The following is an 18,488-nucleotide window of genomic DNA, read 5'->3' on the forward strand; positions in this document are numbered from 1 at the left end:
CCCCAAAAAAAAACGAGATGAACTCACCTGGGGCTTCCCTCAGCCCCCAGCAGACGATCGGTGCCCTCGCAGCTCCGCTCCGATGCCTCTGGACCCGCCGGCGAGCACTTCCGGTTTGGCCGTCACCGGCCGACAGGCATGGGAACGCGAGTGATTGTTCGCGTTCCCAGCCTGTATATCGCCCCCTATGCTGCTATTGCGGCCAGGAGGTCGCAATAGCAGCATAGGGGGCGATATACAGGCTGGGAACGCGAACAATCACTCGCGTTCCCATGCCTGTCGGCCGGTGACGGCCAAACCGGAAGTGCTCGCCGGCGGGTCCAGAGGCATCGGAGCGGAGCTGCGAGGGCACCGATCGTCTGCTGGGGGCTGAGGGAAGCCCCAGGTGAGTTCATCTCGTTTTTTTGGGGGGGACTTTAGGTTCACTTTAAAACACTGCTTTGTATTAAATCCAAATTTTTTTCTGGGACTTTTGATGTGTATTTCACTCCCCCCCTTGAAACATCTTTTCTATCATTTTTGCAGTCAGCAGAAATTTTTCAAAATTTTTAAGTTCGCCTCCCCATTGACGTCTATTGCGGTTCGCGAAAGTTTGCGCAAACCGAACCTTCCGTGAAAGTTCGTGAACAGGGTTCGCGAACCAAAAATCGGAAGTACGCCACATCTCTAATCCAGGGCACCCCAGAATAGATCCGGGGGCACGCGCCACTGATCTATAAGGGCTAGCAACGCCCCTGTCTTGAGGAACCCTTCCACTTATTTTGCAGGAGGCATGGACTTTAAAAGTAGATGAGGCTGTTTATTTCACTACCTCCTATTACAGTGTCCCTCACTATATTGTCTCCTCCTTATCCTAGTGCTTTTTATTAATGTGCTCATTATTATTCTAACCCCCAATTTAGTGCTACTTTTTACAGTTCCTCCTATTATAGTGCGCTATATTATACTTCCTCCTCAATGGTGGAAAATGCCAAGAAACCCCTTCAGAGTACTCAAGGAACCCCGGTTGAGAAAGCCCGCTATATACGCTAGTTGTTCTGAAGCGCCACAAAACCCTGCATCGTTGTGTACTGTGATTTAATAAAAATATTCAAAAGATAAGTCAAACAGATACAAAGCCAGTTTATTGTTAGATAATAACTGCAGTGACAATCGTACTTCTTATGTAAAGCAATACAATGAAATCCTGCAGTCCGCATTTCCCTGCCCTCTGCCCATGATTGGCCATGCATGAATGTGTTGACATTACCGGCACTTATGGGTAATTTTAACGCCGAGATTTTACTCACGCAAACCTGGCTAATGTTGTCCTTTGGCGTGACCTCTGGGCTGCAGCTCTCAGCACCATGCAAAGCATCTGCTGTTCCTCAGATTGCCTGTGGCTCCTGGAGGTCCGCGCTGCTGAGGACAGATGTGAGCTCCCGAATCCCCCCCTCCACTCACACCCGCTCAAGGCGCAGGAAAACCTTTTCAGGGAACCGTTAGCAAAGTCTCTAGATTACACACTGAGAGATGGATAATCGGCTTAATTAAGAAAGTTTATTTTGTGGTAAGTCAGGGGTTTGTCTGTTTTTTCAACACTTCCAGGCTTCTCTCTGTTCCTCCTTTGTAACTCTGCATTGCAATATACACTCTGGAACAATTATGTTATTATAACGTAGCTATACTCTACTGTTGGGGATATTTGTACCCAGGAACAGTACCCAGAGTCTGGGTCCCAGACGTCTCCTCCTCTCCAGGTCTTGGTGGATTGATCAAACCTGTAACTTAAAGCAGGATTGTCAGCTAAAAAAATCAAATTCCATTTACCCACTGCTCTGTGTTTATTATGCAGTCTACAACCTGACCCTACATTGCAAGCATTCCAATATAATCATAAATGTTTCTGCTGCAATAACTCTTATCTCAGTCAGCCTGGCTCCATTTGGTACATTTCTGGGGAGAGGGAAGGAAACAGACACCCCCTGAACAAAAAGCAGCATTAGGGCCCCATTGCTGCAGCCAAAATGCCCCCCCGGGGCACTTAAGCCAGCTGTCGAGCCCTCCCCCCATCACCTACTACCTTAACTGTGCTCCCTGGGTCCCTGCAGAGTCTTTGGCATAGTAGTGGCTCACCTGTGCTGATGAGCGCACTCCTCTGTCAGTCTGTGGCTCTGTGCACTCCTTTGTTAATCACAGGGGGCTCTCTCCTCTGTGACCCGCCGCATGTTATTATGTAATGACATGCTGCAGGTCACAAAGAAGATGCAGCCAGCGGTGGATGCAGATAGGCGTGCACAGAGCCACGAACTGATAGAGGAGTGTGCCTGCCAGGTAACGGTAGAAAAAGAAGATCCGGGCACCTTCCGTCCAGTGTGATTTATTGTTTGCAAATCAAGTGACAGACATCAAACTGGATACCACATTCGACACTACCTCATCCTGGTGGTGTTCAACGATGATGGTCTGGTGGGGGTGAAGGAGCCAGGGCACAGGGTGGGACAAGCGACGGCCGTTTCGCGTCTATACAGACGCTTGGTCACGCAGCGTACCACTTCATAGGATGCTAAGCGAACTTCCGGGTTATCACGGGGATGAGGTAGTGTCGAATGTGGTATCCAGTTTGATGTCTGTCACTTGATTTGCAAACAATAAATCACACTGGACGGAAGGTGCCCGGATCTTCTTTTTCTACTGTTACATGACGATTACTGCTCTTTCTTCACACCACCGCAGAGCACACGTCCTGAGCAACCGACAGAGATGACCACTGATGGTTTGGTGAGATTCTATTACCTTTTCGTTCCTTACTCACACTAGCTCATGTGACAGGGAGTGCCACTCCAGGGTCTCCCCTTTCCCTTTTGCTCCTTTACAACAGAGTGTGCCTGCCAGCACAGGTGAGACAGTATTCTGCTAAAGAGTCTACAGAGGCCCCAGGAAGCACGGTTAAGTTGGGGAGGGGGGGCCCATTCAGGCTCTCGGACCCTGAGGTAATTGCTCCCTTCACCTCTATGATAGAGCCGGCCCTGGTGACAGGCGTCGGGAGCCACTTGGTGATTGGCTGCCTGGCCCAGACTGAATGCGATATATGGTATTAAGCTCCGCTGTGGCTACTCTGCATCCCAGGGCCAGGCCCCCTTAGCCCCCAGGCCCCCTGCAACTGCGGGGGTCGTAGGGAGCTATCGCTATACCCCTTCTTCTTGACCTTCCTTGAGCTAGCTGGGACTTGTGGTGTTCCATCCCTCTGCAGAAGCCCAGATTACCCTCAGCCTCACTAATTCATTGCAAACTCTGTGAAGTCGAATGATCTCTTTGAGGCTCTTTTAATAAAAGTAGATTGTAATCTCGCCGGGCCCATAACTCAGAGAAGCTGTCTGCTCTTACCTTGTACTGCATTGTTTATATCCTCAGCACTATATAAAAGTGACAGCATTACAGTTCCCCGGCACTTCATCATGCAAGGAAATTTCACACATGACTGCACAGCACCTTGTCGCTCCCAATGCTTATTTTTATGACTGATCAAAGTCAGAATATGAGGAGGGAGCCATTGCCAGGGGTACGGGGCGCGCAGCCGGCGCGTCAAAATTATTTATATTATTCAAATATAAAATGTTATGGATCACTCAATGACATCTCTGTGTATAGCGGATGTTAAAGGAGAAGAAAAAACAGCCGGGATAAAAGCCACCGGTCAGTTCCCGCAATCTCCCTTTGCGTAGACGTGCTGGTTTTAAAGCAGGCCTGTACTGCAGTAGACTAGACCTCGGTGACCCAATCTCAACACTGCAGAAATCTGCTGCTACAGGGAAAAAGAGGCACTTTACTGTATACAATTTAAAGTGAACCAGGCACCATTTTTAGCAGCCAGGACATCTCAATAGCACATTAACTACTTGATCCCTGACTGGTTTTTCTCCTTCTGGACCAGAACAATTGTCACCTTTCGGCAGGGGCGTAGCAATAGGGGGTGCAGAGGTAGCGACCGCATCGGGGCCCTTGGGCCAGAGGGGCCCTGAAAGGCCCTTCCTCAACTACAGTATTAGCTCTCTATTGGTCCTGTGCTCATAATAATCACTTCTATAGATGCTTTGAACAGTGGTGATCATTAACAAGCTATTTTCCATCCCCTTCTTGCACCTCTGACACTGTAGTTGCCATTGGCAGATTTTGGTGTGACGCATCAATTGTTATGTATAGTGTGCTTGGGGGGCCCATGTAAAACTTGCATCGGGGCCCACAGCTCCTTAGCTACGCCACTGCCTTTAGGCACTCCTCCCTTTCATTCGCCAATATCGTTATTACTATTTATCATAATTAAGTGGCCTATATCTTGTTTTTTTCACCACCAATTAGGCTTTCTTTGGGTGGTTTGGGTGGTTTACATTATGTGGGTTACATTATGCTAAGAATTATTTTATTCTAAATGCATTTTAATGGGAATAATAAGAAAAAAGTGGAACAAATCAGTGTTTCTCAGTGTTCAGGCATTATAGTTTTAAAATAAACTGTTCTACTGTGGAAACATTTGATTTGCCTTGATTTGTCTTGATTTGTAGGCAGCATGGTGGCGTAGTGGTTAGCTCTCTCGCCTTGCAGCGCTGGGTCCCTGGTTCGAATCCCAGCCAGGGCACTATCTGCAAAGAGTTTGTATGTTCTCTCCGTGTCTGCGTGGGTTTCCTCCCACATTCCAAAAACATACGGATAAGTTAATTGGCTCCCCCTAATATGTTGGCGCTATATAAATACTAAATAATAATAATAATAATAATTTGCCTAATTCTTGTCCCGGTTATTACAATGTTTAAAATATTTCCCTAGTACAATGTATGGCGCTAATATTTTATTTGGAAATAAAGGTGCATTTTTTTAGTTTTGCGCCACTAATTACAAGCCCATAAGCCCAAAAAATAACAGTAATATACCCGCTTGACATACATATTAAAAAAAAGTTCAGTCCCTAAGGTAACTATTTATGTATTTTTTTTTATTGCCATTTTATTTTTTTTTATTTTTTTTATGTAAGTTTTATTTGGATAACTATGCAAGAGTGTGGGAGGTAAGGGGTTAATTTTAACTGTATGTATAAGTCTTTTCTTAAATAAAATGTATGTAGGTAATATATTTGGCCATAAGATGTCCTCGCACATTATCTGTTCATGGGTACTATTAGTATGCTAATAGGAAGTAATGTGTGGAAGTGTTACTTTCGTTAATACAGTGACCGTAGGCATCTTATTGATGCCGATGATCATTGACATGAGGACTTGGATTAATGAATGGGACCTGCATTCCCATTCATTCATCTGCCATCTAACGATCATCAGCAAGAACGCGCACGGGAGCGAGCGTGAGTGCACATCAGCAATAGACGAATATCTACGTCACTGGGACTTCAGATGATGTTTCCCAGGGCATAGATATACCGCACAAGTGATTAAATACACATGGCAACTATGTGGCTCATTATTAGTTTAGGAGAGGCCTTTATTATCCTACTTCCTCCTGTTTCCCAGGTCTTCCCGACCTCAGAAATTTGAGACAGATAAGGTCTGCTGTAATCAGGCCGGGATCTACCTTGCTGGAGCCTAGAGGCACAAACGTCTTGGCAATTTAGACTTCGTCCTCCATTAACCTAAAAATGCTTGCTGACTGGCCCTGCAAGTGTGCTGACTTGCCTAGCTGTCACTTCTCCCTTACTTCACTTGCCAGTTATAAGTAGCTACAGGAGCCCCTTAGCATTAGGTAGCCAGAAGTACCCTCAATATTAAGAAGCTAGAGACGCTAGATGTGACCCAAGTATTAGGTATCTAGAGGAACCTCAGTATTAAAGAGAACCAGAGATAAAATACTTAAAAGCTTTTATACATACCTGGGGCTTCCTCCAGCCCCATAAGCCTGGATTGCTCCCACGCCGCCGTCCTCCGCTGCCTGGATCAGCCGGTACCGGTCCCATCATTTCCACCAGTCGGCCAGTCGGCGGCAGCACACGGCCAATTGTACGCATCACAGGGGCTCCCTCCATACCCGTACGCGTGTGGCTCCATACTGTGCAGCCTCATGCGTGCAGGTATGGAGGGGCCCCTGTTCATGCGGATAATTGGCCGCGTCTGCCGGAAGTGACGGGACCCGGTAGCGGTGATAGAGGAAGCGGAGCATGGTGGCATGGGAGCGATCCAGGCTTATGGGGCTGGAGGAAGCCCCAGGTATGTATAAAAGCTTTGTTCATTTTTCAGTATCCTCGTCTCTGGTTCCCTTTAAGTAGATTAAGTAGCTAGAAATGCCTTGGGTGACTTTAAAGGTGAGTAACCTCTCATGTACACTCTCATCAGGACTCTGCAAAAGGAAGGAGAGAGGGAGACACTCAGGGAGGTGAGTGAGGCTGCCTTTCCATTATCCTGTTGGAATGTGTCTACAGTGCCTTATGGTAAATCTGGATCTGGCTGTAATTATTTTATTGCACACATTAGCAAAAAGCTTTCATCAGCATGGGGGGGGGTGTAGATATTAGTCACTATGCTTCAAAGAGTTTACAGAAGCCACAGATGCTATCTTCACACCTTCCCTGTGGATTAATGGTGTGCAGTTAGATTGGGAGATGGGAACATGGTAGCTCCTATACCTATTAGAAACCAGAAAATAAGTGGTGCTTGGTTCCCTTTTAACATCCTGCCAGGCGGGTGTCACTCCTTCCAAGCAGCACCCCCACTCACAACGTCACTGTACCGGCGCCGCCCCCAGGTAATCTGCCACCTGAATGAGGTGCTTGAGGCTGCGTCATGGTAGGTCCACCTCTGCAGCATCGGAATTAAGACTTACTAGGGCCCTCGACTCAAAGTTAGATAGCGAATATGCCTGGATATTAACATGTTTATTCCCTGTTTACTTGGATATTTTACAGTTATTATGTTCAATGCCTGAGAAAAAAAATTCAGGGGAAAAAAAACCATTGTCCTACTGCAAAGTATACCTCATATCCTAACTTAGCTGCACAAGCTGTACAGCGGGTCCCCCCAGCAAGCAGCCTCGGTGAGCCTCAGCATTACCAGCGGACCATAAATGATTTCCTTCCCTCTCCCACTCTCTGTGCGTTGGCATTCCCTCATTACATGCTACCCGTGTGCGCGCTGTGCCTGCAAGCATCATCAGAGCTGTGTGAAATTAGATGCAGTTGGTTCAGCCCAGCAATCAGCCACAGTGCTCTCCCCGTGTGCCTCTCAGCCGTCAGGAGAGCCGGAGTGTGTCATCGCTCAACGCAGACAGCTTTCTTACAGAGCCGGGGAGTCACACGGGGGTTAAACAACTCCTAAATTCATACTGTTTTTCTTGTTTTTAAATTGCCAGAGAGTTGGAGGAAACAATAATGTACACAGATGACCCGCTTAACGGAGAACTCCATTTTTGTCAAGTGAAATCATTTAACATTTACTTTGATTTATCCAAACTTTAATGCCACCAGCTTAAAGCGTATCTGAAGGGGAAAAAGGGGGTTAAAATTCAACCTCTGAAGGGGCCCTGGGGCAACGGTAACCTGGGGCCCCCTCCCTCAGCAAAGACTCTCGGAGGGGCTTGTATCATTCTCTACTCAACCATTGGGTACTTGCTTTTGGGTATCATTGACCTGAGGAAGCAGGTTAAGCCCACGAAACGTGTTGTTATACCCTTGTTTTGTGGTAAAGATAAATAGTCTTGTTTAAATTAAGTCACCATTGGCTTTTTTCTTCAGGAGAGGTGAGTATCACTGGCTCTCCTTTTTAATCTGTATTCCAAAGTGCTTTCAGTAGAATGTCTTAGTAGTGATGATCAAAAAATTCTCCTAACATGCAAGTTACCTTCACCAAGGAGGTGTTCAGTGGCGTAGTTAAGGAGCTGTGGGCCCTGATGCAAGTTTTACAATGGGGCCCCCCAAGCACTCTATACATAACAATTGATACGGCGCACCAAAACCTGACAATGGCAACTACAGTGTCAGAGGTGCAAGAAGGGAATGGGGAACAGTTTGTTAATGATTACTACTATTCAAAGTATCTATAGAAGTGATTATTATGAGCACAGGACCAATAGAGAGCTAATACTGTAGTTGAGGGCGGGCCCTTCGGGGCCCCTCTGGCCCAAGGGCCCCGATGCGGTCGCTACCTCTGCACCCCCTATTGCTACGCCCCTGGAGGTGTTATCAAATCATTGAACAATTACCATGTCTTCTGTATGAAGCAGAATTAAAGTCATAATAACTCCTCCGCTCCAATACATTAAAAACATAATTATTACATATTTTAACAAATTCTGGTTTGGCTTTTTTGATTTAGTGCCAAAAAAGTTTATAGGTTTACTTTCTCTTTCATCCGGGAGCCCAACATTTACTTTAGCCAAGAGGAAACTGCGCCCAGAGATTGCTCTCTAAGTTTCAATAGCCAGTGATATTGCTAGGGCTTATGATTCGGGGCTTGTGCCTAAAATCCTTAGCAGCGGTGACCCAGATCTTTCTGCTGGACTAAATAGTGCCACTTTTAGATTTTCTACATGTGGCCATGCGAGAGACTGATCACCAGGGATTAAAAAATATGATTGGCCAACTTGCCGTGCACATGAAGTTATAATAAAGGTGAGCACTGGGATCTGTCCCTGTTTAAAGACACCTGCTTTGAAACAGCAGACCAGAGTTTAAATCCTGGATGGAGCCAGTACCTATTCAGTAAAGAGTCCTTGGGCAAGACTCCCTAACACTCCAGGGTGGCCTACTGGCTGCCTGCACCCCTTGTGGCTGCAGCTCTCAAACACTTTGAGTCTGACAAGAAAAAAAGCACTATGTATACATGTGTTAAAATTGAATTTCTACATTGCTACCGTTGAATCCATCCTTTGCTCCTCTCTCATCGTCTGGTACACAGGAGCTACTGCCAGAGACAAATATAAGCTCAATTGAATAATTAGCGCTGCAGATAAGATCATAGTTTCGCCCCTGCCACCTCTAGACCTCCTCCACACTGCCAGAATTGAGGAAGAGTGCCACCCGGATTTCGCACGACCTTTCCCACCAAGGCAGATGATTCTCCTAGCTCCTCTCATCCCTCCAGGACCACCAGGCATAGGAACACCTTCTGCTTTCAGGCAGTCCTCCTACTGAAATTCAAGAACCCCCCCCCCTTCACCACCTCCAGGTGGGGCGGCTTCATTTCACCTGACACCCATCCCGTTTTCTAAGTAGTCCTGTGGGGAACTTGCCCCACTCCCTAGCTATTAGATTACTTGCCTGCCCCCTTTGTTCTGTATGCTTGCTTCTCATGCCTGTATCTATGTAGATTTTCTTGCTGTCAACGTCATGTTTGCCATACATACTACTGCCATTGCCATGCATAACGCAAGTAATTCCGGGTAAGTCGCTCGGCGTACTTGGTGCTGATGTTGCTGGTATAAATGAAAATTATTGGGCACCAAGGAACTTTGGGAGCCTTGTAGGCACTCATGTTAGTATCGGTAATTGAGGGAAATGTAGGTGCCTGGCTGCTATGCAAACTTCAATATACTATAAATAGCTGGTGCCCAAACTTCCACATCACCTCTGGCACCCAAATTTCCTGTCACCGCCTATGCTACTCTAGATACAGTGGTATGTGAAAGTTTGGGCAACCTTATTAATCGTCATGATTTTCCTGATCCTGTTAAATCATTGGTTGTTACTATAAAAAATGTCAGTTAAATATATCACATAGGAGACACACACACACACAGTGTTATTTGAGAAGTGAAATTAAGTTTATTGGATTCACAGAAAGTGCACAATAATTGTTTCAATAGAATTAGAAAGGTGCATACATTTGGGCACTGTTGTCATTTTATTGATTCCAAAGCCTTTAGAACTAATTATTGGAACTCAAATTGGCATGGTAAGCTCAGTGACCCCTGACCTACATAAACAGGTGAATCCAATTATGAGAAAGAGTATTTAAGGGGGTCAGTTGTAAGTTCCCCTGCTCTTTTAATTTTCTCTGAAGAGTAGCAACATGGGGGTCTCAAAACAACTCTCAAATGACCTGAAGACAAAGATTGTTTACCATCATGGTTTAGGGGAAGGATACAGAAATCTGTCTCAGCGATTTCATCTGTCTGTTTCCACAGTTAGGAACATATTGAGGAAATGGAAGACCACAGGCTCAGTTCAAGTTAAAGGGAACATAAACTGAGAGAGATATGGATGTTTCCTTTTAAACATTACCAGTTGCCTGACTCTCCTGCTGATCAATTTGCTACATTAGTATCTGGGTCTCACACCTGAAACCGGCATGCAGCTAAACCAGTCTGACTTCAGTCAGAGCACCTGCTCTGCATGCTTGTTGAGGGGCTGTGGCTAAAAGTATTAGAGACACAGGATTAGCAGGAGAATCAGGAAACTGGTATAATTTTAATAGGAAAAATCCATATCCTTCTCAGTTTAGGTTCCCTTTAAGGCTCAAAGTGGTAGACCAAGAAAAATATTGGATAGACAGAAGCAATAAATGGTGAGAACAGTCAGAGTCAACCTACAGACCAGCACCAAAGACCTACAACAACATCTTGCTGCGGATGGAGTCACTGTACATCATTCAACCATTCAGCGCACTTTACACAAGGAGATGCTGTATGCAAGAGTGATGCCGAAGAAGCCTTTTCTCCACCCACAGCACAAAGTGAGCCGCTTGTGGTATGCTAAAGCACATTTGGACAAGCCAGCTTCATTTTGGAATAAGGTGCTGTGGACCGATGAGTTATTTGGGCATAACAAGGGGTATTATGCATGGAGGAAAGAACACAGCATTCCAAGAAAAACACATGGTACCTACAGTAAAATATGGTGGTGGTTCCATCATGCTGTGGGGCTGTGTGGCCAGTGCAGGGACTGGGAATCTTGTCAAAGTTGAGGGACGCATAGATTCCACTCAGTATTAGCAGATTCTGGAGACCAATGTCCAGGAATCAGTGACAAAGCTGACGCTGCGCTGGGGCTGGATCTTTCAACAAGACAACGGCCCTCAACACTGCTCAAAATCCACTAAGGCATTCATGCAGAGGAACAAGTACAACGTTCTGGAATGGCCATCTCAGTCTCCAGACCTGAATATAATTGAAAAGCTGTGCTGTGAGTTAAAGAGAGCTGTCCATGCTCGGAAGCCATCAAATATGAATGAACTAGAGATGTTTTGTAAAGATGAATGGTCCAAAATACATTCAAACAGAATCCAGACTCTCATTGGAACCTACAGGAAGCGTTTAGAGGCTGTAATTTCTGCAAAAGGGAGTATCTACTAAATATTGATTTCATTTCTTTTTTGTGGTGCCCAAATTTATGCACCTGCCTAGTTTTGTTTAAACAATATTGCACACTTTCTGTAAATCCAATAAGCTTCATTTCACTTCTCAAATATCACTGTGTGTGTCTCCTATATGATATATTTAACTGACATTTTTTATCGTAACAACCAACGATTTATACAGGAAAATCATGATTGACGAGGTGTGTCTCTGCGTCCGTGTTTCCAGACCTGACAGTTTGCTTTCTGTAAACCTCAATGCATTGTGGGAAATAACAGCTTTTTCCAACTGCCAAGCAAGCAACATATCGCTGTGTGCATGCACTTCGGACAGTGGTGGAGGACGGGTAAGCAGGACGTATCTAAGCGCATTGCTGGAGGGGGGATGGTAGCGGCCATCGCCTAGCGCCCGTTTTTTAACGGGCGGGCCTTTTTACTAGTATTTTTATGAGTCGCTTTTATTGTACAGCGCCATGGAACATAATAGTGCTATACAGTATCAATTCATTGTAAAACAGTCAATGGTAAAGTCAGAATAATGCCTCTGAGTTATGAATATAACTCAGAACTTCCGTTTGAGAAGACAAATGCAGGAGGATGTAGTCACGGAGCTGTCGCGTGTTTGCGGTGTTACCATAGCTGTGCGATGCATAAGGCATAAACAATTTAAGCATGCTACACATTAATTTCTAATGGCCTCCTGATGCATTTACACATGTATTCCTGAAGGTTACCGGCATCCGCTTTGCATAATGTAATTAAAACGCCCACTCTGTGCAGTCTCCTTATGATAAACAGGAGTTTCTTCCATGTTCTGCAGAAAAGGATTTTACAGTTTGTTCTGGTCAGTAAAGCTGACAGAAGCAATTTTCTACCTTGAACTTAAAGTGCACCTGCTACAAAAAAAATGGATCCTGGATTGACACAGCTCTGTAAAATCATGGGGCTTTCTGCTTGTATAGATGATCTAGGTGAGGTGGGACCCCAAGGCAATGCCTTTATAGGACCACCCTGTCTCTGTGGGTGGTTTATGCAGACTATACAGATGCAATTACCTGTTTCTGCCACTCTCTTCCTAACAGTTAGGCCTCTTTTACATTGGCAGGCTGAACTGTGCATTTGTTAGTGTTAGGCGTCACGTCAGGAAGGGTGGTTTTAGGGTTAGGAATCAGGAAGGAGGTTTTAAGGTTAGGCGTCAGGAAGAGTGGTTTTAGGGTTAGGCATCAAGAAAGGGGGTTTTAGGGTTAGGCATCAGGAATGGGGGGGTTAGGGTTAGGCATCAGGAAGGGTGATTTAGGGTTAGGCATCAGGAGGGGGGGGGAGATAGTGTTAGGCGTCAGGAAGGGGGGTTTAAGAGTTAGGCATCAAGAAGGGGGTTTTAGGATTAGGCATCAGGAAGGGGGGGGGGGTGTTAGGGTTAGGCATCAGCAATGGTGGTTTTAAGGTTAGGCATCAAGAAGGGGGGTTTTAGGGTTAGGTGTCAAGAAGGGGGGTTTTAGGGTTAGGCATCAGGAAGGGGGGCTTTAGAGTTAGGCGTCAGGAAGGGGTGTTTGAGGGTTAGGCATCAGGAAATGTGGTTTTAGGGTTAGGCATCAAGAAGGGGGTTTTAGGGCTTGGTCAGATAGGGGGATTTTAGGGTTAAGCGTCAGGAAGGGGGGGGTTAGGGTTAGGTGTCAGGAAGGGGAGATTTAGGGTTAGGTGTCAGGATGGGGGGTTTTAGGGTTAGGTGTCAGGAAGGGGGGTTTTAGGGTTAGGCGTCAAGAAGAGGGGTTTTAGGTTTAGGCATCAGGAAGTGGGGCTTTAGGGTTATACGTCAAGAAGAGGGGCTTTAGGGTTAGGCATTGAAGGGGAGGGTTCTGTGTGAGAGTAGGGTTAGGTTAAATTGTAGTAAAATATCATTAATATATACCAATATTTTGTTACGGTAATTTCCACCATTTCCACTTTAAAAATGAAGGATATCGGTAGATATTAAACATTATCTCTTGCGCCCTTTTTCATGTGCGCAACTAAAGACAGACACATAATCCTGATTATGAGTGAGGAGAGCACAAAACTAGCTTTTATTTATAGACATCCACAGTTCAGGCTGACTTTAAACCTTTATAACTTGGCTGGGAAATCGACCACAATTATGTGCAGGTTTGTGCGGTCACCAGAAAACCCAGCGGTTGGAAGCAGCTGTCCTGACAAAGGATGTCAGTTCGCTCCCAGAGGTACTAAAATGATTCTAGGCACAACTACAATTTGGAGGTAGTGAGTAAATATGTGGATATTGAGGACCAGGTATCCCTATCTCCACCCTCTCCCCACCCACTCCTAAAACACACAGCTTATTGCATATGGAATGAGCCTACTTGATGATTTAAGCATCCAACAAATGCTATGGGGTAACAGCAGCAGGTTGGAGCGCATACAAGCAAAATGAGGGAAATTTTGGCACCAGAGATAACTAGTAGCATATCGGTAAAATTACCAATGTTCTACAGCACTAATATTAAAATATTGGTAAATTGGGGATGTCAAACCCTAACCTACCCCCCACCCAAACCTGCAGAAATACAAATAAACACAATAAATATAGTGCGCCAGAGACGGTAGGCCTCCGCCATAGGCAGATTTTAGTATGGGAGCCTGTGGTTGCACCCAAACTTCTCCCGCACCTCCGGGGCCCTGATTTCCCATTATTAGTTGGGGCTGGTATCTGGTAATAAAATCTGGTATGTATACCAGGGCTGTAGAGTCTGAGTCAAGGAGTTGGAATTGGAGCAGTTTTTGGATGCCTGGAGCGGGAGGTTTCATAAACTGAGTCAGAGTTGGAGTCGGATGATTTCGGAACTCACTCCATAGCCCTGCCAAGGCTGTGGAGTTGGAGTCGAGTTGGAGCAATTTTGGCTACCTGGAGTTGGAGGTGGAGGTTTCGTAAACTGGGGAGTCGGAGTTGGGGTACTGACTACACAGCCCTGATGTGTACTGTGGCACCGGAGCGCCATTGTGAAATTTTATCTGAAATGCTGGGTCGTTTTGGCTGAGTGCAGGCCAAGCTCATTGCTCTTCTCTTTAGCCCTCCTGCTCAAATCTGCCTGAGGGATTGAGTCCTGATCCTTGCTGGCAACAGTTATGGTGCCTGTGAATGCACCTTTATTTTAAAGTCCAAAACAATAAAGTGTAGGTGGACAATGAAGTTTCTACAGTTACAATATTTTTTTAAACACAACAGCTGTCCCCACTTAATGATTTACAAAGGGAATTTAGTCTCTCAAATAACGCGTTCTTCTGGTATTTACTTCTCCAGCACACTTTTCTGGCCTAATTCCCCAAGGCCTAAATTCAGGTTTCCTCTCGTATGGTTGAGGAAATTTTGATTAAAGCCGAATTACCTAAAATAGTGTCAAATATTTACCAATCTTTCCCTCTGGACGGCTTAGGGAGGATGAACAAATTATTTTTGTTCTGGAAATCAGATATCCCTGGGCTTACAGACAGAAAGTAGAGTGAAGCAATAGAACCTACAAATACCATCAATATTTCTGCTAGAGACAAGCTGAAAGCATCAGAAAGTTTTACCTCTCTACAATAAAACATAAGGAATTGAATAAGAGTATGAGAAGTTAAAAAATAGAAGAGAGATCAATGAAATGATTAAAACAGCCACATAATTTGTTCACGTTGTTTGATCCACAATCAGCCTGCAAGTCATCATCTTTATTACTGACAGACATGAAAAAAACTAGACAGAACCAACTGCCATCATTTATAAACCACACCCACTAATATGATAGGCCAAAAGGTTCACCTTGGATCCTCCCATTGAAGTTATTCGACCAACTGGTGGAATACACCTTCAGGAGTCCACGGAAGGCTTTGAAGCACTTGTGTCTCTGAGTACTGAAGATGAGCAGGTTTGTACTGCACACACTCTAGTGCGCGCTCACGCATGTACAGTATACATGTCCAGTATTGAGCAGCCCATTTTCAGAAGCACTTGTGGACATGAGTGCTTTCAAAGTCTCTCAAGGACAACCATAGGTGCGGAATTTTGATGGGGACATTGAGGGCCGAATTTCAGGAGAGGCCCTTAAAGGCCATGGCCTTGGGCGCTGAAAAAAAGCAGCAGGACTTAGGGAGAGATAAGAGGTCACATGTCAAAATAAATCATCTCTCCTGCTCTTAAGCCACCCTGCCATACAAGCTTCAGTTTAGTGCCAGGGTTGTAGAGAAGAATTTCTGATCTGGCAAGGTGTCCTGCACAGCACACATTCACAGGAATATCAGTTCCACTTCAGAACCCAAGCTGAGCTGGTAAGACTCTGTTAATGACTTAAACCATTCCTGCACTCTTAACCCCCCCCCCCCTCCCCCCGCCTCCTTTCCTTAAAAAACAGTGTTCTATCATAAGGCACTGTAGGTTCGTGCCTACAGGTGCCTGATGATGGAAAGGCGGCTCACTCCCCTCCCAGAATGCCTCACTCCTTCGCTATGCAGAGTCCTGATGAGAGTGTAAATAAGAGGTTACTCACTCTGCTCTCGGCATTCCACTGACGAGATCTCCCTTCAGTCAGGAGCACCTCTAGCTACTTTATACTGAGCTTACCTCTGGCTACCTAATGCTAAGGGACACCTGTAGCTACCTATGATGGGCAAGGGAAGTAAGGGAGAGAAGTGACAGCTGGGCCAGCCAGCACACTTGTGGGGCAGTTTTGTGGGGATTTTTAAGTTCATGGAGGCCGAAATCTAAGGTGCCAGGGGATCTGTGCCTGTAGGCTCCTGTGATGTAAATCCGGGCCTACCAGTGATCCCTAGTCAGGGAGTTGGACAGATTGCTATTGGGCTGGAATTCGCAGCAGCGGGCCTTTGTCTCTGGAAAGTACAAATCCGGCCCTGGGGACATCAGTATACTAAGGGCATGAAGAAAGGACCGGGAAAGATCTATGAGTTCCAGAACCTTCCCTCTCCATAGAGGAGTATCTAACTTTTTCCAGCGTCACATTTTCTTTAAAGTGTACCCGAGACGTCAAAAGCACAAAAAGTAAATACTTACATAAGAAGAGGGAAGCCTCTGAGTCCTATAGAGGCTTCCCGCGCCATCCTCTTGTCCTCCATTGCTGAGCACGGACCCCCTGAAGATTACCAAGAAGGGTTAAATGCCAATGGGTACCGGATTAAAAAAGAAAAAGTCAGATACTCACCTAAGGAGAGGGAAGGCTCGGTCCTAATGAGCCTTCCCTCTCCTCTCCTGGTGCCCTTGGTGCTGCGCTGGCTCCCCCGTTCACGTCCGCCGCCGCAGGGACTTCGGAGGTCTTCGGGAGCACTCGGGCTTCCGAAGACGGGCCGCTCCATACTACGTACGCGCGAGTGCGTCATAGAGGGCGCTCGCGCATGCGTAGTATGGAGCGGCCGCGTCATCGGGAGCCCGAGTGCTCCCGAAGGCTTCCAAAAGCTCCCGAAGGCATGCGGAAGTGGCAGTATTTGACCGAACTGGTCGAATACTGCCACGGGGGATCCTGCGCGGAACCGGGCACCAGGAGAGGAGGGGGAAGGCTCATTAGGACCGAGCCTTCCCTCTCCTTAGGTGAGTATCTGACTTTTTCTTTTTTAATCCGGTAAACATTCACTTTAAGGATCTGGTGAGTTGTTGACCCTTAGGTGGAAGTCAACAAGGCAGGGGCAAAGCCAGTTCTAGACCTTTTGCTGCCTGCCGCCTGCCTTCCCAATTTAGAATGATTGGCCAGCACCCAGCAACTAGCACCGCACGTTATAGCTGCAGTGCAACTAAAAAAAAACCCTCAGTTTAGGTAGGTAGCCAGGTACAGGTGCCCCTATATAGGAAGCCAGGTATAGATGCCCTTATCATAGGTTTGCCACATAGGTGCCCCCAGTAAAGGTTATCCAGGTAGGTTCCCACAGTATAGGTTAGTCAGGTAGATTCCCCCAGCATAAGGTAGCCAGGTAGGTTCCCCCAGAATAGGTTAACCAGGTAGGTTCCCCCAGTATAGGTTAGCCAGGTACTTTCCCCCAGTAAAAGGTAGCCAGGTCGTTTCCCCCAGTATAGGATGGCCAGGTAAGTTCCCACAGTATAGGTTAGCCAGGGAGGTTCCCCAGTATTAGGTAGCCAGGTACATTCCCCCAGTATAGGTTAGCCAGGTAGGTTCCCCCAGTTTAGGTTAGCCAGGTGGGTTCCCTCAGTATAGGTTAGCCAGGTAGGTTCCCCCAGTATTGCTTAGCCAGGTAGGTTGCCCAGTATAGGTTAGCTAGGTAGGTTCCCCCAGTATAAGGTAGCCACGTAGGTTCCTCCAGTATAGGTATACAGCTATAGATGTCCCCAGTATAGGTAGTTAACTATAGGTGTCACCAGTATAGGTAGCCTGGAAGGGGGAGCAGCGGGCACACAGTGACGGGGAGGGGGGCAAGACCCCCCCCCCACACACACACACATACACCACCTGGGGCCCCCCTTCCACGTTCCCTCCTCCAGATATTAGCCATCCTGCTGATTTCTTTGGCTGAAGTAGTTCCTGAATCACACACCTGACTTTAGCAGGCAGCTAATCCAGTCAGACTTTAGTCAAACACCTGACCTGCATGCTTGTTCAGGGTGTATGGCTAAAAGTATTAGAGGCAGAGGATCAGCAGAAAAGCCAGGCAACTGGTGTTGCTTAAAAGGAAATAAATATGGCAACCTCCATATCCCCCTCACTTCAGCTTGCCTTTAAAACTGAAATATTTTTGAGCTCGGTCAACAAATCTCTCTATCCTGGAGTATATACCAGTTACTAAAAACAAGAATAGAAAATGCATTTTGAAGTCCCTGCCCTCATCAGCTTCCTCTCTTTCCTGCAGAGGCGTAGCTATGGGGGGCAAGGGGAACATATGTACCTGGGCGCAGCACTGTGAGGGTGCTCAGTGCAGCCTCCGCACACCCACGTGCAGGAGAGGCGGCTTACTGGCTGCCCATAGTGCCCTGCTTCTCTCCCTCCCTCTCTCCCTCTGCAGAGAAGTGCGGAAAACATTAACAACAGCAGAAGACTCAACAGCTTCAATGTTCTGGCGATGACATCACCTCTCTTCTTCAGTGTGCCCAGCCTCTTTCTCCTAAGTAACAGTGGTGTCATGTGACAAGAGCCACCGCTATTACCAAGAAGAGGACGTTGGGTGCTCTGCTGAGGAGAAATGATGTCATCGCTGGAATGTTGAAACCAGTGAGTCTTTTGCTGTTATTAC

The sequence above is a fragment of the Hyperolius riggenbachi genome, chromosome 6 (genome assembly GCF_040937935.1).
Source record: "Hyperolius riggenbachi isolate aHypRig1 chromosome 6, aHypRig1.pri, whole genome shotgun sequence".
Classification (NCBI taxonomy): domain Eukaryota; kingdom Metazoa; phylum Chordata; class Amphibia; order Anura; family Hyperoliidae; genus Hyperolius; species Hyperolius riggenbachi.